General features: G+C 37.8%; 1 protein-coding gene and 1 long non-coding RNA gene across 7 annotated transcripts in view; one reads left to right on the top strand and one right to left on the bottom strand.

The window, feature by feature from the left end:
* The window catches only part of LOC115210808, a 391,785-nt gene that overhangs the window by 23,497 nt on the left and 341,593 nt on the right, over positions 1–26,695 (bottom strand). The gene's annotated exons all lie outside the window — the stretch shown is intronic.
* Positions 950–16,898, top strand: LOC118763139. The gene is made up of 2 exons (XR_004998896.1): positions 950–1,036; positions 16,584–16,898. It is a non-coding gene; the product is annotated as an uncharacterized LOC118763139 (long non-coding RNA).

Below are 26,695 nucleotides of genomic sequence, written 5' to 3' on the forward strand. Positions count from 1 at the left end.
AAAACCGTCCAACCCATGCTAGCATGGAAAGCGGACGCTAAACGATGATGATATTCGCGTACATCATTGCTTGTGTGGATCTGCATGTTTTGACTTATGGATGTGTACATGTACACATTTGTATGTCTACATGTCACTCTAAGACATTTCTTTGAGACAAGATATTACACCAAGTGCTGTTTCACATTTGTATACATATTATAATGTGCATACAAAAGCGAAACAGCACGAGCTCTAATATCTTATCTCAGATAAAAATACTGGTGTTTATTTTGGGCCGTTTCAAGTGAATACATTAATTTAATACTAGCCTGGATAATTTTCATACAAATCAGTAAATGTTTTGTTTACAAATTTCTATCTCATCTCAGAATAATTATTTTGGGGTTTAGCTCAGAATGTGCAGGTTATTCCTCACTGAAGAGGTCAAATCAAGTTGAAACACTATGTCTGGTGAGCCATGAGCCACTGACACTCTGAACAAATCCCTAAGCTTTTAACACACAAGTCCCTTTGAGATGAAATATTACAGCTAGGGTCATTCGACATTTGTATACACATTTATAAATGTTATATACACATATAGATTTATTTTAAGTCTATATGTGCACATATCACCCTACTACATATTTCACATGTTTTCACAGTTTCATTACCAGCTTGTAATTGTAATTTTGTAAATAGCTGAATCCCTTCCGGTTTTGTATAACCCAGCTTCTTAAGAGTGGTGCTGAAACAGTTAAATACATATCCCAGTGCCACAATAATTATAGGTATAAATCTAAAGTTATAGTCAGGGTGGAATAACTGCAAACATCTCGTTAGTTTTGCATCATATTGCTTTTCTTCTTTTTCCTTTAATATCATATTAGTGTCAGCTGAACTTTTACTGACTTCTATTTCTGTGCACACAATCTTTCTCCATTCCAGACCATTATGCCTGACCTGTTATGCTTACACTTTACAGAGGTTTTGACAAGAACACACTCCATCAATATTCTTTCACATTATGGATGAGTATATCTTCAAGATCACTGTAAGTTCTTATACTTTTATTTTCAGGACTACCCTTTCTACATATTGCATTATTTTGGTCATGACACCATGCTTCATAGGTGAGTAGTATTGTGATGACATTTTTAGTCAGCTGCTTATGATGTGAGTGACATATTTGACATTAATTCTAAAGAATCTGCATCAATTGTTACATCTAGTATTTGACTTACATCCCTATTCCTTCTGTGCATTTGGCATTTTGTTATTTCCCTTTCCTGTATTATTGGGTTGTCCGGAAAGTTCGCGCCACTTTTTAAAGGAAAGAAAAAGGTCAATAAGTACTTGCCATTACATTTTTAATCAACCGAATATGAACCATTTTGTTGCACAATTCATCTCCATCTTTCCTTTAACTTGAATTTTATCTATAAATATAGGCACAGGCTATATAGGCTGTGTGGTAAGAAGCTTGCTTCCAAACCACATGGTTCCAGGTTCAGTCCCACTGCATGGCACCTTGTGCAAGTGTCTTCTACTATAGCTTCATATATATATATATATATATGCATTTGTTACCCTACCATCGATTGATAACCGATGTTGGAGTGTTTATGTTCTCGTAACTTAGTGGTTCAGCATAAGAGACTTATAGAATAAGTACTAAGCTTACAAAGAATAAGTCCTGGGGTTGATTTGTTTGACTAAAGGTGGTGCTCCAGCATGGCCACAGCCAAATGACTGAAACAAATAAGGAATAAAGGAATACCACTTAACACAAACAAATGTCAACAGAGATTGCGGGAAGGGAAAGAAGTGTTCAGGAGGATGCGGGGACAGATGGTAAATGAAAAAGAAAAAACAAAAGAAACCAATGAGATAATTTGAGAGAGAGAGAGAGAGAGAGAGAGACAAAAACCCAACAAAATGGATTCACAGTCCTAAATTCAACATTACACTGAAGAAGTCCAGTTTAGACTGGAATATGTTATGATTTTTCAGTTGAATTTTAATTATTTTTTCTACGAAAAAGGGAATAGGTTTGTTCTCACCCTCACTAAAATAAAGCAGCTGGACCAATGAAAACTAGTGTACATTATTTTTGGTAGGTTTACTGAAGGGTTCTGGTAATCACTACAAATATTCTCTTATGAAGGAAATGGCTAGGCAGATGCTATTAATCAAGTATATATCTCCATCTCCACCTTAATAGATACAAACACATGGGATTTTGGCTGCAATCTAGAGCTAAGAGAAAAAGTTTGAACAGTAAAAAAAATTCTCTTATAAATGTCTGTGTTTTTGCAAGTGCATTCAAGCACACACACACACACACAAACATAGACACACACATATGCATACGCACCTACACACAAATGAAAAAAATTAACAGGTAGAATATCAGACACAGAATACTATCATGTAAATTTAAGTTATGTCATGACACAGACATATGCACATAAACACACATACACACACACACACACACACACACACAAACATGCATACATCTATAAATGAAATACCTATTTCTTTACTACCCACAAGGGGCTAAACACAGAGAGGACAAACAAGGACAGACAAACAGGTTAAGTCGATTAGATCGACCCCAGTGCGTAACTGGTACTTATTTAATCGACCCCAAAAGGATGAAAGGCAAAGTCGACCTCGGCGGAATTTGCGCTCAGAACGTAATGGCAGACGAAATACTGCTAAGCATTTCGCCTGGCCTGCTAACGTTTCTGCCAGCTCGCTGCCTTATAAATTTCTATAAATGAAATACCATGTGAAAGAAATGGAATGGAAGGTCAGGGTATCATGATGAAAGGTGAGAATTTGATTGGTCAGGGTGGGGGAGAGAGAGAGAGAGAGAGAGAGAGAGAGAGAGAGAGAGAGAGAGAGAAGAAGGCTAGAATAGCTAAGAAAGAAACATGATAGATAAAAATAGATTTAATTTGATGAAGAAGACGAATACTTCATTAATGTATAAGATATTTTTCATCCCCAAATGCATCTAAAAATTCATTGCATCATATAATCATATAATATGCCAGATCTACTTGAGGCTAATGAGTATATATAAGCTGCCTGACAACCAACTGAATGGTCAATGGTTTATATCCTATTACAGGCAAAGCATAGTAATCTTGATCAAAGATCTTAATCTCAATGATATCAATTCACTCCTATATAAATAGATACAATGTGTAAGTACAGTTCATAATGTATGAGAAGTGTTTATCATTTTGTCATTGAATTCAGATCATCCATCTGATTATCAGCTGTGTGTATGTGTGTTAGTCAGTATGAAAGAAGTTCATTCCATGTTAGACTTATCCTACAACATACATCAATCGCCAAAAGATGAGCCAATGAGGGAGCCCCTATGTAGTCCCTCGACCTACAAGAAATAGCAGCTGTATACTCACAAATCACAGCCTATTATCTTGGCCCGAAGCTATAGTATATGGATAATGTGGTACTGGGTTCCCCAGGCCTAGGAAAAATACAAGATGGTTATGACTGGAATGTCTTGGATCATAGATCTGCTCAATGAGGGCTGACCCAGGTTAACAACAACAACAACAACAGCAGCAGTGGAGGTGCAATGGACCAATGGTTAGGGCAGTGGACTCGCAGTCGGAGGATCGCAGTTTCGATTCCCAGACTGGGCGTTGTGTGTGTTTATTGAGCGAAAACACCTAAAGCTCCACGAGGCTCCGGCAGGGGGTGGTGGCGACCCCTGTTGTACTCTTTCGCCCCAACTTTCTCTCACTCTTTCTTCCTGTTTCTTGTCCCCGACTTCCTATGCTGCTGCTGAGCCTGGATGCACATTCATCCATCCGTCGATGCTCTCGGTGTCGGGGGTTGACCTGCTTTCTCTTCTGCGGGTCTTATGAATACCAAAGGACCACGTTTCGGACTTCTCCCATCTTGCGAGCTCTGGGACGAAGGCCGTTCACTCAACAGCAACAACAGCAACCAAATGAAGATCTTACATTACTACAAGAGATATGATGCATCAGTTCATTCACTACAACAAACACAGTTGAAAAATGCTTTTCTTTTTCATCTACTTTAGTGTTTCTCAACCATTTCTTTTATCTATGGACCCCTTTAACTCCTATTTTATTTGAATGGACCCTCATAACTATTTAATGTTTAAAACATTCTATTATATTTTTATAACTAAATGACACGCAAATTCGTGAAGTGTTCCATATTTTTCTAATAATAGGTGCAGGAGTGGCTGTGTGGTAAGTAGCTTGCTTAACGAACCACATGGTTCCGGGTTCAGTCCCACTGCATGGCACCTTGGGCAAGTGTCTTCTACTATAGCCTCGGGCCGACCAAATCCTTGTGAGTGGATTTGGTAGACGGAAACTGAAAGAAGTCCGTCATATATCTATATCTATATATATATATATATATATATATATATATAGTGTGTGTGTCTGTGTTTGTCCCCCCAACATCACTTGACAACTGATGCTGGTGTGTTTACATCCCCGTAACCTAGCGGTTCAGCAAAAGAGACCAATAGAATAAGTACTAGGCTTACAAAGAATAAGTCCTGGGGTCGATTAGCTCGACTAAAGGTGGTGCTCCAGCATGACGACCGCAGTCAAATGAGTGAAACAAGTAAAAGAGTAAATATCATTAGGAATTTTTTAAAGAATTGTTAAAATACTTTGTGCATTGTAGAAGAGTAACCAATTTATGGAACATAAATTTTAAGAACAAAATCTTACATGGACCCCCCCAATGGTCATATAGACCTCAGTTGAGAACCAGTCATCCACTCTATAGATCAATATCAGTTGGCTGTAAATGATGATGATCATCATCATCATTTAATGTCCATTTTTCATGCTGGCATGAAGTTGGCCAATTGGATAGGAGCTGGTAAGCTGCACCAGGCTCCAATTGTCTGTTTTGGTATGGTTTCTACAGCAACCACCTAATAGAGTGTATTGGCTATAGAGTGCACACACACACACACACTGGACTTCTTTCAGCTTCTGTCTACCAAACCTACAAGACATTGGTCAGCTTGGGCCATAGTAGAAAACACTTGCCCAAGGTGCTAAGCAGGGGACTGAATCTCACTCCACCACCTCTTACTCTCTCTCTCTCTCTCTCTCTCTCTCTCTCTATATATATATATATATATATATATATATATATAGGGGTTTGTATGATTGTATGATAGAGGGATATATATTATTCAAAGGATTTCCAACTCTGTTTTTTATGTTTTGTTTATATTCTTTATAATATTAATGTAGAATATAGAATATATAGTATAAATAGTATATATAGTAAAATGAAATGAAGCATTGATTGTCCTAGTGAATAGATGAAATATTGAATATCAAATATTAAGGGACTAGTATACTTCCTTGCATTAAAGCAGTCTTCAAGGTCCCAGGTATATATATATATAAACACACCAGAGTAAGCACATAAATGTGAAACAAGGTGGGAAAAAATAGTACTTGAATACCAGAGGTAGAGTAATATGCTTTATTACTAAAACTGCAAAAACATCACAAAATCATTACAAAAAACTGCTACTCTGATGAACAGGAATGTGAAATTCTGAGTAGCAGTTTTTTGTGATATTTTTGCACCTTTAATAATAAAGTACACACACACACACACATTCTTTTACTGGTTTCAGTAATAATTCCACTGCTACCATTTACTTAAATCAACCCTAGAACTTATTTCAAGTTCTGACACTTTTATTTTATTGGTTGCTTTTTATTAAGTAAACAAACTGACACTAGTTGTTAACGGTAGAGACAAACACATAACTGTACACACACACACACACACACACACACACACAACAAGCTTCAGCTTAAAGTTTTTGTCTACCTAATTCACCCACAGACCATGTGTGTGTGGGCGTATACGTTTGTGTAATAAATCTAAGCCAATTTAAAACATCGTTATTTGTATAAGAAAATATAGAAGAATTTAAACGACTTCATTTTTTTCAATTTATTTTAGTAGTGGAACAATTTTTTCATTGCAAAACTGCCAAAGGAAACAATTTTCTGTATTTCTATTCCACTTATATGACAAGATAAATATATTTATGCTAATTCAAAGTTTGAATGTTCTAGAAATAATTTCTTCAGTTACAGAATTTATGCTTTCCATCATGAATTCTTTGGGTGGACTTTTGTTCAGAGAAAAGTATGTTGGGCAATGAGATAACACATTCAGCCTCATACCTGATAAATAATTTAAAGGTAAACAATATTTATTTACAATAGAAATCTATTGGTAAAATTGGTGAAAATAATTGTTTTATTCTTTCTCTCTCTCTCTGAATGTATGTAAAAGAGTGAAATGTACTAAAACTGCCCTAAGACAACTTGGTGGTACCAAACACACATATCACCAGTTTCAACAATTGATTCTACATGTTCTGGCAGTGTGGCAGTGGGGTGGAGAAGCTTGATTTCCAATCATATGGTCTTAGGTTCAGTCCTTCAGCATAGCATCTTGGGCAAGTGTCTTCTATCATAATACCAGGCAGACAAAAGCCTTGAGAGTGGATTTGGTAGATAGAAACTTGAGGTGGTGAGCTGGCAGAAACGTTAGCACGCCGGATGAAATGCTTAGCGGTATTTCGTCTGCCGTTACGTTCTGAGTTCAAATACCGCCGAGGTCGACTTTGCCTTTCATCCTTTCGGAGTCAACAAAATTAAATACCCGTTATACACTGGGGTCGATGTAGTCGACTTAATCCCTTTGTCTGTCCTTGTTTGTCCCCGCTATGTTTAGCCCCTTGTGGGCAATAAAGAAATAAGAAACTGAAAGAAGCCCAATGAGTGTGTGTGTGTGTGTATACCCTTGTCTAGACATTAAATGATAGTTGTAAATAAGCATCATTTATATAAGCAAGGGTGTTTGTTTCTAGCTCTTCATGAAAAACATGTCCAGCTATGGGAAAATATTATCTTGCAAGGAAACATGTGAGGGTTGGCAACAGCAAGGGCATCCAAATGTATGCAATCTACCTCAACAATATCTGCCTGACTTGTGCAAGCATGGAAAATCATAATGCTAGCATGGGTTGGATGGTTTTGACTGAGGACTGGCAAGCCAGTAGGCTGCACCAGACTCCAGTCTGATCTGGCAAAGTTTCTACAGCTGGATGCCTTTCCTAATGCGAACCACCCCAGAGTGTAGTGGGTGCTTTTTATGTGCCACTGGAACAGGAGCCAGTCAGGTGGAACTGGCATCAACCACATTCGGATGGTGCTTTTTAACATGCCACCAGCATGGGAACCAGTTAGGGGGCACTGGTATTGACCATGTTTGGATGGTGCTTTTTACATGCCACTGGCATGGGAGCCAGTCAGGCGGCACTGGCATCAACCATGTTCGGATGGTGCTTTTAACATGCCACCAGCATGGGAGCCATTTAGGGGCACTGGTATTGACCATGTTTGGATGGTGCTTTTTAACATGCCACCAGCATGGGGAGCCAGTCAGGCAACACTGGCATCAAATATCGGCAAATGTAGATATTAAATGCTGCTGCAGATCTCTGCGAGTGTATGTGCATATATTATCTCTTTATATTTTCATACAAAAAACTGTAACCATATCTAATATGCTTATTACTGAAGTGCAAAGAGTCTGGCCGCAAAGGTTTGTGTATTAATAACTAGAATTTTTAATCCATACCTACAGTTCGTAATATTTGTATTATAGATAAAATGTGACTATTGTTGGAAGATAGGTACAAAAGAAAGAAAACGGTAAATATCATCCGTCTGCTTTGCTGAAATTAAATACAAAAGCTGAAAGGATTTTTTTTCCTCACAGTTTTTTAAGCAGTAGTGGTAAAAATGGTGCTTGCAATAATTTATCAATGAAAAACAGGGAAGCCTGTTTTTATTCAGGAAAGCTGGGACAAGAAATATATAGAATAGGCTGAGACATTATAATGGCAGGTTGAAATTTATCACTTAAGACTATGTATTCAGTAATCTAGCCCCTTAATTTCATAGATATTCTGTGATATTTTATGGTGCACCTGAGCACTGTATACAATAATATCATTATTATTATTTATCTTATAAACTCTTAATATTTGAAGTAATTTCATTGCTGATGTTTAAATTATTAGCTTCTGTTTCACTTAGGATATATTTTTATATCCTTTTCAAATACAATATCAGTTTATTTTATTTTACCAGGCATGTGGTTAAGAGATTTTATTTCTCAATATGCAATTTACAACGTACATATACACTGTTCCCCAAAAATGGACAACTCCCAATTAGTACTGACTGAAGGAATTAGTTTCAAATGAGTACTGAAACCAAGTTCCTTCTGCATGGCTGACTTGAAGGATAAAACCATACTTTACACTAAATTCCATCTACTCTTCAACAGGAGTTCATTTTCTCATTAAACTGGCAGTATCACCCGGCGTTGCTCGAGTTTGTTTCGACCCTTTAGAATTGGAATGTTTGAAAAGTAAAAATTTTGCATTATGTAGCTTGTTATTCTCTTTAAGTGAACATTTTTCTGGTTGAAATACACCGAAAAATGGTGACACAGCAGTCAAAAAAAATCATTAAAAAATAGGGATTTTCATAGAAAAAAAAGCACCTTTTTAATGTAAATAATTTTTGGTGTTGACATGGTCTGATTTGAATTTTTTCTTCTACGGAAGGAAGAGCAAGCCTTCTTCTATCATACTCTCAATTTTGGTCAACTTGCACTGCAGGGTCTTGGAGGAGATAGTGTTAGTTGAAGGCTACCAAACCTGCCATACACAGACAACTTCAGCTTTATATATGTATATATATATAGAGATTTGTAAACACTGAAGAGTTAATAAGAAATATCTGTCAAGTTATGAAATTTCTCCTAATTTGAAATATAAGATCTAAATATTTTCATTTTAAATTATGAATGTCAAACAAGATAAACTCATGTCATTGTTGATCTAAGGTTTCTTAACAGTCATCAGTAAGGAACTAAATCTGATCTTATTTAAACTGAAATTTAACATGAAAAGAAAAGAGAGAAAGAGACAGACAGACTTAAAAGGAGTTTTAATTTCTATAATGAAAAATAAATATAAGGAATAAATTGTTTCCGCATTGTGGATTGGTCTAAATAAAGGAGTGTTTATTAAAGATTAATAACATTTTTAATATTGTTTTAATAAAAAGATTAATTTCCTTTACGGTATAAATTGTTTCTATTTGACATTTATTTTTAAGAAATGATTCCAATAAAATGACCAACAAAGTAATGCAGATGGACAAAATAATTACTAATAGAGAGTGGAGGAGGGTAACAGAAGAAAAGGATATGAAAAATGTTATTTGTTAAACCATAATAGAAAATATTAACAAAAAATCCAAAAGGGAATAGATTATCAACAGGAGTGGCTGTGTCGTAAGTAGCTTGCTAACCAACCACATGGTTCCGGGTTCAGTCCCATTGTGTGGCACCTTGGGCAAGTGTCTTCTGCTATAGCCCTGGGCTGACCAATGCCTTGTGAGTGGATTTGGTAGACGGAAACTGAAAGAAGCCTGTCGTATATATGTATATATATATATGTATGTTTGTGTGTCTGTGTTTGTCCCCCTAGCATTGCTTGACAACCGATGCTGGTGTGTTTACGTCCCTGTCACTTAGCGGTTCGGCAAAAAGAGACTGATAGAATAAATACTGGGCTTACAAAGAATAAGTCCCGGGGTCAATTTGCACAACTAAAGGCAGTGCTCCAGCATGGCCGCAGTCAAATGACTGAAACAAGTAAAAGAGTAAAGAGTAAGAGTATATCAACTTTTTCCAATTCCTACAGCCAAATTTAGTAATGTGCTTTGAATAAGCTTAACAATATTTATTTCTTTATTGCCCACAAGGGGCTAAACATAGAGGGAACAAACAAGGACAGACAAAGGGATTAAGACGATTACATCGATCCCAGTGCGTAACTGGTACTTATTTAATCGACCCCTGAAAGGATGAAAGGCAAAGTTGACCTCAGTGGAATTTGAACACAGAACTATCACTAAGCATTTTGCCCAGCATGCTAATGATTCTGCCAGCTCACTGCCCTTTAGCTTAACAATATTGAGAAGGGAATCATTTGTCATGGTATTTCATACTTTTCTATATTACAGCTGGGGAAATCATGTATTTCTTCTTCAGTAAGACACCTACTCCCGTCTCTTCACCACCTTTTCTACAATACTCTCACTTGTACTTGGTAATCTCACCAATGCCACAGAAAAAGCACTCAGTACATTCTGTAAAGTGGTTAGCATTAGGAAAGGCATCCAACTGTGGAAAGCATGCCAAAACAGGTATTAGAGCTTGGTACGGTCCTCTGGCTTGTCAGTTCCGGTTAAAGCTGTCGAACTCATGCCAGCATGAAAAATGGACATTAAACAATGATGGTGATGATGATGATGATGATGATGAAGATGTTGTTGGTGATGATGACAACTGTTTAGGCTTACACCCAAAACAAATTGGGAAAAAAAACAAAACACTATTACAAAATTTTAATGCTTGCTTTGTTTCTGTTTCAGAAAGAATTAAGTCTATAACCCCCAAAAGACTTCTTAGCATTTCCTGATTAATACATAAAAATAAAGGACTTGAGGTTTCAAAGTTCTCCTAATGAATACCTAAATTATCAATATACAAAAAAAAAAATGCTTTCATAATTAAGGATATATGAAGGGGTGCTGAAAAGTTCTTGGCCTTAAGGGTGTCCCGAAAGGCCTGGTTGGGGGTCCAACCTTCCAAGTTCTTTTATAGTGCTTAGAAAAACTGAAGGACCACTGCAATAAGTGTGTGAATCTGAGAGGGGTATATGTTGAATAAAATCACAATTAACTGATCCTCATCAGCGCTCCCTCGTATATCTGTAGAAAAAGGAAGACTAAATATAAGGTTAAGCTAATTCTGAAGTACAGTGAAAATCTATCTATCTATCCGCTCAGTCGAAGTTGACTCTCGGTTACTTGATGTCCTCCAGTCAGTTCTATCCTGGGCCACTTCTTTCAGATTGGCTATGTCCATTCCGGTATCACTCTTGATGGTGTCAAGCCAGCGGGTTCTTGGTCGGCCTCTTCCTCTCTTGCCACTGACCATTCTGAGCATGATGTCCTTCTCCAGAGATTTTATTCAGTGAAAATAATGGAAGAAACATCATCAGGACTGGTTGCCTTACTAAACTGAAATGATCCCAGTTTCCAGTCTTTGCAACCAGGCATTTGTGGTGGTGAGACCAATGGAGAACAGAAAAAATTTTTTTGAGTATTTGCAGTGTGAAATGGAAAGAAATCTAGTCAGAAAATATGGAGGTTTTAATAAAAATGTCATCTTGACTGTAGAGTTGTATGTAGGAGGATTTTGCGAAGTTATAAGAGACCCTCTTAGCAAGGGACCAGAAAGTTAAAACATCATTTGAAAGACTTTCAAATAACATTATTCTTAAAAGTATGCTTTGCTTTCTTGGTGGTTGTCTGGTAGTTATGATGATAATAGGTTAACATCATTCAGTTATATTGTAGATGAATTCTATAAGAATTATAACATAAATGCTAGACTAATTCAAATGTCTGCTAAGCATATCACAATCAACCAAATTCTTACAAGGAAATGGAAGCTATATTTTAGTTGCTGGCCAATTACATGTTCTTTTGTTAAATATAGCTTCCTACTGAGGATTAGTTGGTGGTTGGAAATAAGTTTATTTTAATTAGGTTCCTACTTGGTGTAATTTCAATGGTTTCTTGATCAGACAGAACAAAATCTTTTGTCTGTCTATTCAATGGATTTGTAGCGAAAGGTTTAAAATAGCAGTATTGGGTCACTGTACTAAATGTGTGTTGACCTCCAAGATCTGCCAGATAGAGATTGGTAAATGACTGCTTTAGGACATAAACTGTAAAGATCAGAATATTTAATGACACCGGTAATTAATAAGAGAAAAGAACCACTAACTGAGAAAGACAGAAAGAGAGAATGGGGTGAATGGTGGGGGTCTAAGTAAAGTTGTAATTAAGCGGGTAGATTGATATTTAGCCAGATAGATAAATACACAAACAAAACATATATGGAGACGAAGCTACCCAATGGACTAAGTTAAGAAAGTACACTTAATAATAAGATAATTATAGAAAATTTGATGGTGCTGGCATTGGCATTAATGCTTTATTCAGCTTAATATTTGCTAATAATTTTCATATTGATGTAGGAATGGCTGTGTGGTAAGTAGCTTGCTTACCAACCACATGGTTCCGGGTTCAGTCCCACTGCATGGCACCTTGTGCAAGTGTCTTCTACTATAGCCTCAGGCCAACCAAAGCCTTATGAGTGGATTTGGTAGACGGAAACTGAAAGAAGCCCATTGTATATATGTATATATATATGTGTGTGTGTATATGTTGTGTATCTGTGTTTGTCCCCCCAACAACGCTTGACAACCGATGCTGGTGGGTTTACGTCCCTGTAACTTAGCGGTTTGGCAAAAGAGACCAATAGAATAAGTACTAGGCTTACAAAGAATAAGTCCTGGGGTCGATTTGCTTGACTAAAGGTGGTGCTCCAGCATGACCACAGTCAAATGACTGAAACAAGTAAAAGCATATATCTGTTAATCTGTAAATACTTTTTTTTATATAAAAAAGAAATACAAATGATAAAAAACAGAAAGAGTATCATTCTATTAACCCTAAGGGTTCACAGTTAATATCTCATAATTGTTACATAGCTAAATCATTTATCTTTCTATGGATCACTCCATCTGGTAGTAAATAGGGACCATAGGTTAGTGTACTGAACAGAAGTCAACAATAAGGGGTACTGAACTGAAATAGACAGATTTGTCTTATTAGGAGTTCAAACCCAAACTATGTTTATAATTTTTTTCTTTAAAGGAGGGACAGGTATCTGCTAGTATCTGCTGCTACCATCAACAAGGTTAGAACTTCCTTGTTCAACTACAAAGATGGCTACATATTGAACCAAGAATCAACATTGCAAAATGTTTGTAGAAATATATATCATCATTGTTTAATGCCTGCTTTCCATGCTAGCATGGGTTGGACAATTTGACTGAGGACTGGCAAACCAGATGGCTGCACCAGGCTCCAATCTTGATCTGGCAGAGTTTCTACAGCTGGATGCCCTTCCTAATACCAGCCACTCCGAGAGTGTAGTGGCTGCTTTTATGTGCCACCGGCACAGAGGCCAGTCAGGCGGTACTGGCAACGACCTCGCTCGAATGTTTTTTCACATGTCACCGGCACAAGTGCCAGTAAGGCGACACTAGTAACTATCACGCTCGAATGGTGCCTTATACATGCCACCGGCACAGAAGCCAGTTAGCCGCTCTGGCAACGATCACGCTCGAATGGTGCTCTTAGCACCCCACTAGCATGGGGCACAAGTGTCAGAAAGGTGACGCTGGTAACGATCATGCTTGAATGGTGCCAGCCTCAAACATTCTTTTCTACCCCAGGTGAATGTTTAACTGTTTCAAAGGTCAGTAAAAAGCACCCTTCGCCCCCATGTTCCATCCACCCACCACCAGCACAAAAAAAAGAAGAAAAAAAAATTGCTTCCATCAAGTAATACTGAAACAAATCCCTTTCTGAATAGTGCTCTGTAAATACATGAATCTACAGAGGCAGATGGCATGGTGGTGGTGGTGGTCGTCGTCATTGTCGTCATCATTGTCATCATCATTTAATTCTGTTCCTCTAATTTGCTACATATACATCGTCCATTGTGATAGTGAAATCAATCCGGTCCGAGTTATACAGTACAAAAAAAAAAGGATAGATAGATGAAAGGAAAAAAGAAGAAGACCAGCGAATAATTAGATAACAACAAATGATAAACGAGGCCAAGTTGTACTGTCCTGTTTACAATGTAATTAGTTTTACTAGATTTTACTGATTTATCATGGTAACGAAAGCAAACAATGACGATGAAATAAAATAACAAAAGTGATAAAATCAAGCAGGTTTACAGCCTAATTAAGAACCGAAATAAAGAACCGTGTAACAATATAACAGCAAATTAGAAACAGTCACAGCAACTTACAGCTAATAGACTGACATAGAGTCTGTTAGTTATATCAATTAATAAATAATCATGTGTAAACCTTGATCTTAACTGAGGATGGATAGGGTGTTGGTTGTTGAGAGATGTTTTTGCTGTTCATATCCCTGTCCCCAGTACAATGGTTACTATCTATATACCTTAAGCATTTCATTCATGCTAGCTTAGTTCATCTAACTGCAAAAATGTACCGAGAGCCAAAAGCTGCTTTCTGTAATAACCCATAGTATCTTTATAATGAATGATCTCTAATATTGCCATAAAGTCATAAATGTTTGTCTAACCCATGCTAGCATGGAATAGTAGACGTAGAAACAAATAATTTTATTCAACACTAACAATTTTACCAATCCATTACCCTTTAATAATGATGATGATGATGATGATGATAATGATAATAATAATAATAAATATAATAATAATAATAATAATAATAATAATAAATATAATAATAATAATAATAATAATAGTATTAATTTCTCCCGTAATTGCAGATTTTGCTCTCTACTGGAACGGCTCATGTACTGAGGAGAGCATTATCGCTGTGAAAACGAACATCCATTCATGAATTTATTTATTTATTAATTTTTTAAATACATATTTTACCTGTGAATTTGTGTATGTAATCTGGGAATGCATACAATGAGCTTCTCTGCCCTAGGTGTACGGAAAACACATGGCAAGAAACAGAAGAAAACTTGAAGAAAGAAGGAAAAAAAAAATTATAATAATAATTTATTCCCTGATGCAGTACCAGGCAGTGACTCTCATGGCTTCTGATCTTAACTGATTGGAAGTGTTATCATGTACATAGTTTTGTCTTGGTATAAAACATAGGCTACAGCAAATATTCTGCTCAGTACCACAGATTTGCTTGTCAGTTGTTTGACCTTAATCAGTTCAGCATGTCCCTTAGTGGCTGATGATATGTGCATCTCTGATCACGAGCAAAAGTAGTAGGGGGGCATCAAAGCCATGTGTTGAGAGTTTGGGATTTGAATAATTCACCTCTGGAGACAGGGGTGTTTTATTCAACATCCTTAAACAACCCTTAATCAGGGCCCTTTTGAGCAGGATGGGCCACTCGACCTAAAGAAAATTCTAACTGGGCCTCACCTGCAAGGTCATGTGCTATTTATCTTGATATGAGATCACCATGTCACGCATATATGGTGGTGATGCACGTGCCTAGTGTACCCTTACCAGATAGGTAGTCATGATGGGTATACTGGGTTTCATATATTTCACTTCAGTGTGACTTTGATGGCATGCACTGCTCTCTCACCCAATAATAATAATAATAATAATAATAATAACAAGAGCGCTCTGAGAATGCAAACCTCTACCAAGGCAACATCAAAGTCTTCTCAATGGTTAGCTGGAGATGATTTTTAAAATGAAAATATCTGAAATAAACTCAACTGCTCTCAAAAATGAGAATACTAAAAATGAACCCAACTGTTCTCAAAAATTAAGTAAAAAAAAACAGAAAAATAATCCAGAATAGTTGTCCGGCACCAGATCGATCCCAAAATCAAATCAGTTCCCGCCAGTCATGAGGCCAAACATCCCTGAAAGTTTCGTCTGAATCCATCCAGTGGTTCTTGAGATATCTTGTCCACGGAAAACAAACAAATACAACTAAAAACAATACCTCCGCCTTTGCTAAGGCAGAGGTAATAATTTTTTCCATTATAGGCACAAGGTGTGAAATTTGAGGGAAGGGGCTCCTTGATTACAATGACCTCCAGTGTCCAGCTGGTACTTATTTCATTGCCACTGAAAGGATGAAAAGTAAAGTCAACTTTAGCGCATTCTGAACTGAAAACATAAAGACAAACAAAATACCACTAAGTATTTTGTCCAGTATGCTAGAAATCCTGCCAGCTTTCTATCTTAATAATAACAATAATAATAATACTAACAACAACAAGAGCACAAGAGCACTGAGAGAGCGCAAACCTCCACCAAGGCAACACCAACATCCTCTCAACGATTAGCCAGAGATGATTTTTAAAATGAGAATATCTAAAATAAACTCAACTACTCTCACAGAATAATAAAACTGAACGCGACTGCTCTCAAAAATTAAGCAAAAAAAACAGGAAAAATAATCCAGAATCCTTGTCCGGTACTGGATCGATCCCAGAGTCTAATCAGTTTGTGCCAGTCACAAGGCCAAACATCCTTGAAAGTTTCATTTGAATCCATCTAGCAGTTCTCGAGATATCTTGTCCATAGAAAACAAACAAACACAACTGAAAACAATACTGCCGCCTTCGCTAAAGTGGAAGTAATAATGATTTCTTTATTAACCACAAGGGTTTACATTGAGAAAATCATTATGGACAGCATGGGACAAAACAAAGAATCTGTGTGTGTATGTGTGTGAGTGTGTGTTGTGAGGGTTTTGCATGTGAATAAGACTAACAACATTTAAAAAAAAATTGCTGTAGTGAAAAGAAAAAAAACAAACAATCCTGATAATTGACAGAGCATGTCCAGGTGACAACAGGATTGAAGAGAAAGAAGAAGACTAAGTGAATAACCATGATGAATTGAAGTGGGAAATACATGGGAAATGAAGAAAGTGGACGTGATACCAATAGTGAGTGGTGCAGTTGGAAGTATCAGTACATAACTACCAACACACCTTAAAAAGAATGGAACTTATGTAAAGAAAGAACACCTACAAAAACCATCATTGCTTGGAATTGCAAATGTTCTCTCCAGGGTTCTTGAAGTATTATCAGTAAACAAGTTTCACCTTTGCTTGCTGTGGACAAATGACACTTTCCATTATATACACAGCAAAATAAAGCTGAATTTTTTTTAATAATAATAATAATAATAATAATAATAATAAATGCCCTGATGCAGTACCAGGCAGTGGCTCTCATGACTTCTGATCTTAAACTGATTGGAAGTGTTATCATGTACATTGTTTTGCCTTGGTATAAAAGATGGGCTACAGCAAATATTCTGCTCAATACCACAGATTTGCTTGTCAGTTGTTTGACCGTAACCAGTTGACTATGTCCCATAGTGGCTGACGATATGTGCATCTTTGACCACGAGCAGAAGTAGTAGGGGAGCATCATAGCCATATGTTGAGAGGGATTCTTTGGGGATTGAATAATTCACCACTGGAAACATGGGTGTTTCGTTCAACATCCTTAAACAACCCTTATTCAGGGACCTTTTGAGTGGGATGGGTTACTCGACCAGAAGAAAATTCTAATTGGGCTCCACCTGCAAGGTCATGTGCCTAGTATACCCTTATCAGACGGGTAGTCATGATGGGTATACTGGGCTTCGTATATTTTACCCCAGTGTCATTTTGATGGCATGCTTTGCTCTCTCACATAATAATAATAATAATAATAATAATAATAAATTCTTTTATTAATAATAATATTACCAGGAAACCCCAAAATAGAAGAAATTTAAAAAATAGTGTTCATGGGAACTGCTTATATCCTATGAAAAATATTGTCTAAGTGATTCTAAAAACATCTTAATCTATAAACATTATCAAAAGTACTTTTAAATGTAATGTTAGCAAACACCTTCTTCTGTCATCTTACCATTGTGATTACTTTTAAAACAATCTTTTAATCTTATGTTTTAACAGACATTCTTTAGAACAATACTCTGTGCAAAATCAAAAATATGCCACCCTAGTCACAATACCAACTTGAACTTTTAACTTGTCTCTTGAGGTCTCTGGGTGAGGCTTAGAGTCAACTTGTACAAATACAAAGCAAAAGCCAAACATATGATCATGATCATCATCATCATCATTTAGCGTCCGTTTTCCATGCTAGCATGGGTTGGACGGTTCAACTGGGGTCTGTGAAGCCGGAAGGCTTCATCAGGCCCAGTCAGATCTGGCAGTGCTTCTACGGCTGGATGCCCTTCCTAACGCCAACCACTCCGTGAGTGTAGTGGGTGCTTTTTACGTGCCACCCGCACAGATAATAATAATAGTAATGGTTTCAAATTTTTACACAAAGCCAGCAATTTTGGGGAAGTGGATAAGTCAATTACATTAACCCCAGTGCATAACTGGTACTTATATTATTGACCCCCAAAAAGACGAAAAGCAAAGTCGACTTTGGTACAATAGCAACAATATCAATAATAAAGATAAATCTTACTAATTTTAGCACAAGGTCAGAAATTTTGAAGGAAGGGGACAAGTTGATTACATCACCCCCCCCTCTACTTGACAGGTACTTTATCAACCTCAGAGAGATTAAAGTTAAGCTGACTCTGGATGGATTTGAATTCAGAATGTCAAACAACCACAAAAGATCCCACCAAGAATTTTGACCAGCATATCAATGATTCTGCCAGTTCGCCACTTCTATATTAATAAAAGTGAAATTCTGTCTATCTGGGACCCCTGAGACCTCAGTCTACATTTTCTCTACATAGATATATTATACGTTTTGGAATAGGGATGAACCTGGGACTGAAAATCTGCCCTTCATTTGGTTGTTGAACATCCAGTATTGAGATCAGATTTAAAAGCATTTGAGTTGCTATTTCTTATTTCTTTACTGCCCACAAAGGGCTAAACATAGAGGAGACAAACAAGGACAGACAAAGGGATTAAGTCGATTACATTGACCCCAGTGTGTAACTGGTACTTAATTGATTGACTCCGAAAGGATGAAAGGCAAAGTCGACCTCAGCAGAATTTGAACTCAGAACGTAACAGCAGACGAAATACCACTCAGCATTTCGCAGGGCACGCTAATGTTTTTACCAGCTTGCCGCCTTGCTTTGGGTTGCTATTTCTAGCAGCCAAAGCTTGGCTGATTCACACCATCTTGGTTGGCATTTATCAGATGATGTCAGAGATCAAGGGGGAGATAAATGACATTCATGTTGTTAATTTTATGTCAGGGATAGGGACTTTGTGACAAATTGGCCAACAGTTGGAATTCAACAGTTGGAACAATAGAATGATTGCATTACAGAATTAATTCTCATCTGTCTTTAATCTCTGATCAAACACCACTGGGGCATATAGTCATTATAGATGTATTATAGTCATGCTATTTAGCTCTCTCTAGTTTTGAGTGACAGGCCCAATTAGCCCTCCATAGGAGCTAGCTTAAAAGTCCTCAGAGAGTGTGGCTTTTAAGTTATCATCATCATTGTTTAACGTCCGCTTTCCATGCTAGCATGGATTGGACGATTTGACTGAGGACTGGCGAACCAAATGGCTGCACCAGGCTCCAATCTTAATCTGGCAGAGTTTCTACAGCTGGATGCCCTTCCTAACGCCATCCACTTTGAGAGTGTAGTAGGTACTTTTACATGCCACCGGCACAGGGGCCAGTGAGGTGGTACTAGCAACAACCTCGCTTGAATCTTTTTACACATGCCATCGGCACAGGTGCCAGTAAGGCAACGCAGGTAATGATCCCGCTCGAATGGTGCCTTTTACGTGCCAGCGGCACAGAAGCCAGTTAGCCGCTCTGGCAACGATCACGCCCAGATGGTGCTCTCCAATTCTGTACCACAGATAAGTGAATAGTAGTAGGAAGCAGGAAGGGCATCCAACTGTTGAAATTTTTTTCTCCTGCATAAAAACAATTGCAACTAGGCAAACTTAGGAAAAAAATGCATGTGAAAAAGTAACAATGTGTATGTGTAAGATGTGTGTGTGTGTATCAATGTTTTAGTAACCATTTTTAAAAGGCAGAAAACTGTTGGGCGTGTCTGCAATATAGAATATCTCCATTCCTCTAAATCATGTATTATCTCATCTGAGCTATAATTAACAGATAAGACTGTTTATAAAAACGAAATTAAACAATAATGCAGGTGTTGCTGTAGGTGTAGCTCTGCAGGTAAGTTTGTTTTACAACCATCTGGCTCAAGGTCTGATCCCATTTAACAGTATTTTGATCAAGTCTTTTACCACAGCCTCAATTTTTATTAAAGCCTTGTTTATAAACACATGAACATTCAGGAGAAGGAAACTGTAAGGAAGCTCATTTCATGTGTATGTATACACACACACAGACACACACAAATATATATATATAGAGAGAGTGGTTGAATAAGATATCAAAATGAATTATATATATATTTGAATAATACTGTGTTTCTCCATCAGTTTTGCTGTTGTTCTTAAATTTACTTCAAAGTTATAATGCTAAATTAACTCACACACACATTAACAGGATATATATTCACAGATAGATATATTAACAGGATGTATATATGAACAAGTCGACTAATGTTAAGGTCAGCTATTCCTGTTTAGACAACACTGCTTCTAACTTTGCACACTACAAATGAAGCTAACACTCATCTACACAATCTCCATCCAACACTGTCAAAACCTACCATACTCCACTGGCAGGTCTTGCCTCTTGAAAGCCATGGTCTTTAGAGCCACCCTCCCACCATCAGATGGTATTATGAAAGGCGGCAAGCTGGCAGAAATGTTGGCATGCTGGGGAAAATGCGTAGCTGTATTTCGTCTGCTGTTACATTCTGAGTTCAAATTCCACCAAGGTTGACTTTGCCTTTCATCCTTTCAGGGTCAATTAAATAAGTACCAGTTACGCACTGAGGTCGATATAATCGACTTAATCCGTTTGTCTGTCCTTGTTTGTCCTCTCTGTGTTTAGCCCCTTGTGGGTAGTAAAGAAATAGGTATTATGAAATGCTATACAAGTATGGCAGCCACAACTTCACCTCTCAGCTCATCAGGACACTCTTGGCCACAACAACACCTTACACATCAAATGGAATAAACTCTACAGAGATCCACCTTATTTGTCCAGAACTTATAACTGAAAACTTTGCTTTGAGAAAAGCAGCACATTCTCAGCCTGCAGTATTGATTAATAGAAAGACTGATATTTTGCATTGCTCTCATAAAAGATATGTCCTTTTAATGTATTTCAAACCACTGACAATCCTGACATACCATGCTCATTGTCTGTACAGAGATTACCATCTCCACTAAACACCCTACTCTGATAAATAAATGACAGTCATCTGTTGTTGTAAAGTCATCACTAAATCCATGTGATGGCCATAACTGACCATCAGACAATAAAATGTATGTAATACAAAAGCCATATCTTACCACCCCCAATCTGAAGTAGCGATGTCACTGACATAAATATAGATGTTGAGTGTTAGGTCTGTTGTTGCTGAGTTATCATGACCTGAACTGATAAAGAAGCTATTTTGTTATTTCTTCACTTTGCTTTTGAATATCTGAGGAGATAAGTCAACTTGTTACTCAATAAATACAACTCCAACATTATGTGTTGAGTGCCACTTCCATTTGTTTGTCCATAGACACCCACATGCATGTCTTGCAAACAACTTGCACATGCAAGTGCTACCAGTCAAAAATTCCGCATATCAGAAGCTAGCAAGTGTATGGGGGTCATCAGGAGAAAATGTGCGCCGTTTCAGGGCCTACCTCTCGACGGCATCAATGAGCACCAGCGCCCCCTCACTGATATGAGTTGCTAAACGAGTCTCTCTGAAACACCTGACTCATGAAATACACATACATATATATGCATATATGTATGTGTATTTCACACATGTATATGTGTTTGTGTGTTGTTATCATCACCAGCTAAGAATTATCTTTCAAGCTGGTATCGACTGGATAGTTTGACAGCATCTGACAGGCTGGGAATTGCATCTTGCTCTTAATGTCTGCTTTGCATGGTTTCTATGGCTGGATGCTCTTCCTAACACCAACCACTTTACAGCGTGTACTGGATGCATTTTTTGTGACACCAGTACTAGTGAAGAATTGTTTACAACTTGCAAGACAGCGAATATAAAGGGGCTCCTTCAACTGAGGGAGAACAGAAGAGAGAAGAGGCAATGATTCTAAGCATGAAAATGAGGGAAAGTAAAGCCAGGTAAGAAGAATAAAACCATGGATATGATAAGATGGTACAGGAGAAAGTAACAGAACAGCAGAATAGACACTGACTGGAGGAGGGAACAGGGGAAAGGGAAGGGATTAGTGTTAGAGAAAAGAAGTGGGCAGAATGGAAAAGTAACTTTCACTCTGTAAGGGATTGTGTGGGGAGGTTTAGGGTTATCAAATATTATAAAGGTGAGTATGAATAGAAGGTGTGAGGGAAAGAGCACAGGGAGAGAAAACTAGACTAGAATGGTGAAAAATCCCTAGAGAGTAACTGAAGGAAAGAGAGGTGTAGGAGTTGCAGGAGTAGGCCAGAGAGAAAGGAAAAGGGAGAGAAGGTGAAGAGACGGAGAAGCTTTGATGAGAGGCAGTGAAGGAAAATGAGGCAGGAGGTAGGGATCTATAGGTGAGTGCAGTGGAAGGAATGCAAGAAAGTGATGCTGGATGGGGGCCATCAAAGTAGGGGGAAAGAAGAGCAGTGTGTAAATGCAGAGAAAGCATCCTAGATGGGGAAGCTGAGGAAAGAAGATGATGAAAAAGAGAAGAGTAGAAGGGAGCAATAGATGGATACAGCTTGAGCAATGAGGGAAATAAAGGCTCAAGAGGCATTGGCATAAAACATTGCAAGTACCTAAAGGTATTTATGTCATTGAACGGCAGCGAGCTGGCAGAATCGTTAGCACACCAGGCAAAATGCTTAGCGGTATTTCATCTGCCGCTACGTTCTGAGTTCAAATTCCGCTGCGGTCAACTTGGCCTTTCATCCTTTCGGGGTCGATTAAATAAGTACCAGTTATGCACTGGGGTTGATGTAATCGACTTAATCCATTTGTCTATCTCCTTGTTTGTCCCCTCTGTGTTTAGCTCCTTGTGGGTAGTAAAGAAATAGGTATTTATATTATTGAGAAGTAACCCTCCAAAAGGGACATAACTCACTGAATTCAAACATTCAATAAAATATGAGATTGGTGTAATTGACTAAAATCCCTTGAAGGTGATGCTACAGCATGGCCTCAGTCCAAGTAATAAACTCTTTAATAGTAATTGAATAATTGAACTTAGGAACTCTGACTGATTAAGGAAACATACTAGCCCCTTGTGCTAATAATATTTTATCTGTAATATTGATTTCATATTTTTGCACAAGGCCAGCAATTTTGTGGAAGGGAGTAAGTCATTTACATCGACCCCAGTGCTCAACTGGTACTTATTTTATTAATCCCAAAACGATGAATGGTAAAGTCGACCTCAGCAGAATTTGAACTTAGAATGTAAAGACGGACGAAATGTCACTAAATATTTTGCTTGGTGAGCTGACAATTCTGCCAGCTCACCATTCCATTTTATCTGTAATATTGAAATTTAACCTTTCATGAGTCAGATGTTTCATAGAGACTCGTTTAGCAACTTAGCTTATGCAGAGCTACTGGAGTACCACCAATACAGATTGGGGTATGAATGGCTTAATTTCACAGCCCAAATACATATGGAGGCAAGTCTATATATTTATATATTTATGGCTTGTTTACTTCCTAAGTTGCCAATGTTAATAGCTGAAGTCCATTATTGCCAGCAGTTTGGCAAAGAGAAAAGAATGAATCATAATGAATTATTAAACAATGAGGAGAGTTGAAGGCTTAGTCCTCTTCCTCTTCTGCTGCAAAGGATCCCATTAGCTTAATTTCACAAAAAAATGAAATATGTATGGATATGAATGTGTATATGCATTTCTGGGAGTGGTCTGCATGTTAGCATGTTTACCCAGCTAGCCTTAGCCAGAACTGCATGGTTCAGTTGCTATCTAGGAGTTCATGATCATTTTCTCTCTCTCTTGATTTGTTGATAACACACACACACACACACACTTTTTAACATTGCTTATATGGAGCAGTTCAATGACTAGTAAAATCAATAGAGCATCAGATAAAACATCTTGTGGTATTTGCTTACATCTCTTTATGATTTGAGTTCAAATCCTACCCGGTTTGACTCTGTTTGCTACTCTTCCAAAGTCAATAAAATTAATACACAACCTACAGGTACCAGAGTCGATACATCTCAGCTATAGCCCTAAAGGTAAAAATTACATCTTATATTACTATACAGACATTGCTGTGTGGTTAAGAAGCTCACTTTGCAACTGTCAAATTGCACTGCACAGCACATTGGACAAGTCTCTTCTATTATAGCCACAGACTGATCTATACCTTCTGAGGAAGTTTGGCAGATATACACTATGTGAAAGCCCATTGTGTGTGTGTGTGTGTGTGTGTGCATAACTTTGTATTTGTTCTCTTCATGACCACTCAGTAACTGGTGTTAGTTTGTTCATGTACCCATAACCTAGCAGTGTGCCAAAAGACACTGACAGAATGAGTACCAGACTTTAATAAAAGTAAGTAGAGAGGTCAATTTGTTTGACTAAACTTTTCAAAAGGCAGTGTCCCATCAGGGCCTCAGTCCAATGACTGAAACAAGTAAAAGAGAAAAGAAACATGTATAGGCACAGGCGTGGTTGTGGTAAGAAGCTCACTTCTCAACCACATGATTGTGGGTTCAGTCCCACAGTACAGCACCTTGGGCAAGTGTCTTCTCTTATAGCCTCAGGCCGACCAAAGCTTTATGGGTAAATTTGGTAGATGGAAACTGAAAGAAGCCTTTCATATATCTGTATATATAAAAGAGAGATTCTGTCCATCTGTTTGTTTGTCCAGCAAAATGAAACTAAATGGTTCAGAGGAAGCTATTATGATCTTTATATATATATAAAATCAAAATTTTTTCACTTTCTTTCTCTGGCAAAATGAAAGTACCTGGTTCAGGAGAAGCTATTATGCTATTACCTAATTTGTCTGGGGTTAATTCATTCTATGAAAAAAAAACTCAAGGGGGTACCCCAGCATGGCCACAGTCTAATAACTAAAACAAGTAAAGGATAAAATACAGTTCTACATTTAAGAGATGAGGAATTATGTACGTTATTTACATTTGACAGATATTTGTCCTCATCTTGTTTGTTGTTAACACAATGTTTCAGCTGATATACCCTCCAGCCTTCATCAGGTGTCTTGGGGAAATTTTGAACCTGGGTTCTCATTCCTAAAGTACTTTTTGATGTTATTATTATTATTATTATATTATTATTATTATTCAGGTCACTGCCTGGAATCGAACTTGGAATCTTGGGGTTAGTAGCCCGCACTCTTAACCACTACGCCATATGCCCATGATGAAGGCTGGAGGGTATATCAGCCGAAATGTTGCGTTAACAACAAGATGAGGACAAATATCTGTCAAATATAAATAATGTAAAGGATAAAATAATAAAAATTATAAACCAAGTATACTAGTTTCAAAGAGGAAGTAAAACTGAGTCATATTTAGTGCTGAAAGCTTAAACTTTGGTTCTTGGCATTTGATTTTCCTCACTGAGGAAACATGTGATCAAAACTATCCCATGGTTCTTCTACCTCTGTCCCCATTTCATCAACTTTCATTTGAATCCTCAAATAAACCTGAATCCAGTCATCATTCCATCTTCTCTGCCCCACTATTTCTGGGAGGGTTGTGGGCAGGGCTGTGGAGTTGAAACAAAAAACTTCGACTCTGACTCCTCTACTATTGGCACCTCTGACTCCTCTCTATGTAGTTAAGTGACTGTGGTCTACATATATCATAAAGTATATGCATACACTTGTACTTTGAGTAGGCCTATATGTTATAACTGGTTTATATTAAAGAACAAAGATATTGTGAGTCAGAGTCAGAGTTAATACAGTTTTATTGACTCCGACTCCAGCTACCCCTTAATAGTTTCCGACTCTGACTCCATGACTCCAGTTCCACAGCCCTGGTTGTGGGAGTAGAGTTCTCGGGCATTTCTTCTACAGGGTCAGTCCTATCATAAGTAACCTTTGCTACATTTTCCAGCTGGATTTCTAAGTGTGACCAATGGAAACTATGCATATTATCCAACCATCTCATCCTTGGTCAACCCCTCGGTCAACCCCTCGGTCAACCCCTCGGTCAACCCCTCGGTCACCTACCAGTTGGTTCGTCTTGAAGAATCAGTCTTGTGAGTTAAAGTTATAAAGAGATATAAAGAAGAGAAAGGAACCGAGACTGTTTGACAGCCATGCCTTTCTCAAGAGCATTATTAACGACACAGTGAAGTGAAATGGCTGCAACTACAAATGAAGGTTAGGTCATAGTAATTTCATCATCATCATCATCATCATCATCATCATCGTTTAACGTCCGTTCTCCATGCTAGCATGGGTTGGACGGTTCGACCGGGGATCTGGGAAGCCAGAAGGCTGCACCAGGCTCCAGTCTTATCTGGCAATGTTTCTACAGCTGGATGCCCTTCCTAACGCCAACCACTCCGTGAGTGTAGTGGGTGCTTTTTATGTGCCACCTGCACAGGTGCCAGGCGAGGCTAGCAACGGCCACGGTCGGATTGGTGTATTTTATGTGCCACCGGCACGGAAGCCAGTTGAGGTAAATTACGAGGTTCATTGTGGGTAAATTACTTAGTTTAGTAGAATATCATAACTTGTATTTGATGATGCCTTTTTTCATGTCAGTTTCTCTCTTCCCTTCTTTCTTTAACTATTTCTCTTTTCTAAATATCCCCCC

This window comes from Octopus sinensis, linkage group LG4, assembly GCF_006345805.1.
Source record: "Octopus sinensis linkage group LG4, ASM634580v1, whole genome shotgun sequence".
NCBI lineage: Eukaryota > Metazoa > Mollusca > Cephalopoda > Octopoda > Octopodidae > Octopus > Octopus sinensis.